Raw genomic sequence first — 1,353 nt, 5'->3', positions numbered from 1 at the left:
TTGGTCATAATTAATAAACAAATATTAATTCATTATTATATACTAAAACTCTAACTTTATTAAGATCTCTTTTATTTATTTATTTATTTATTTATTTATTTGAGACTGAGTCTCACTCTGTTGCCCAGACTGGAGTGCAGTGGCACCATCTCAGCTCACTACAATCTCCCCCTCCCGGGTTCAAGCACTTCTCCTGCCTCAGCCTCTCCAGTAGCTGGGATTACAGGCATTGGCCACCACGCCTGGCTAATCTTTTAACATTTTTTTTAGTAGAGACGGGGTTTCACCATATCGGCCAGGCCGGCCTTGAGCTCCTGACCTTGTGATCCACCCTCCTTGGCCTCCCAAAGTGTTGGGATTACAGGCGTGAGCCACTGCGCCCAGCCGAGATATCTTAGTTTTTGCCTATTTTTGTTGTTGTTGTTCTGTTCTAGGATTCTACTCAAGACACCACGTTACATTTAGTCTCCTAAGATTTCTCCTGATTATGATAGTTTCTTTGTGTTTGATGACTTTGACAGTGTTGAATAGTACTCATCAGAAATTTTGGAGAATGTCCTTCAATTGAAATAAATCTGATGTTTTTCTCTTGATTAGATTAGGATTATGTGTTGTTAGAAAAAAAGTCTACAGTAGCCAAGTATCGTTTTCATCATCATTTTGTATGAAAAGTACATATTATCAACATGACTTATAAGTGTTGGTATTGACCTTGAACTTTTGGCTGAGGTGGTGTTTGTAAGATTTCTCCATTTGAAAGATACTCTTTTATAACCCTTTCCATAGTGTACTCTTTGGAAGAAAGTCACTGTGTGTAGCCCACACTTAAGAAATGGGAAGTTATGCTCCATTTACATTTCTAATTAATGTGACCTCAGTAGCAATGACAAAATAATAATAATAAGAAGAAGAAGAAGAAATTCCAGTATTTTCCTCCTATTGGTGTAAGAAATTTAGGCCAGGCTGATGTTCTTCCATCTCACTCATACAACCACACATCATGTAGATATTTTATAGAATTTCCTTTGGTCTTAGTTGTTTGTTTGATTTCCTGCTTAATAATGGTAAATATTTTTTTCTAAGACGAAATAATATTTGGAATATTTATTATAGTTTTTAAAGGAAATGATACTATCTCACCTTGCGATATTAGTCAGCATATAATTCCTTTTAAGGATAAATTAAGTAGGTGAATTTTTGGATTGGTAGGAGCACTGGACACTGACAGTTGATATCTACAAAGCCACATATTTTAGACCCAACAGAGTAGCAATCTCAGTAAATTATTATTGCACAATGTATTCGGTTAATTTATGTTTTTTCCATTCTAGAAATATAACAATAGTCTGCTTT

Source organism: Mandrillus leucophaeus, unplaced genomic scaffold (assembly GCF_000951045.1).
Source record: "Mandrillus leucophaeus isolate KB7577 unplaced genomic scaffold, Mleu.le_1.0 Scaffold47, whole genome shotgun sequence".
Lineage (NCBI taxonomy): Eukaryota > Metazoa > Chordata > Mammalia > Primates > Cercopithecidae > Mandrillus > Mandrillus leucophaeus.
The sequence above is the reverse complement of the archived record's forward strand: the minus strand, read 5'-3'. Positions refer to the sequence as shown.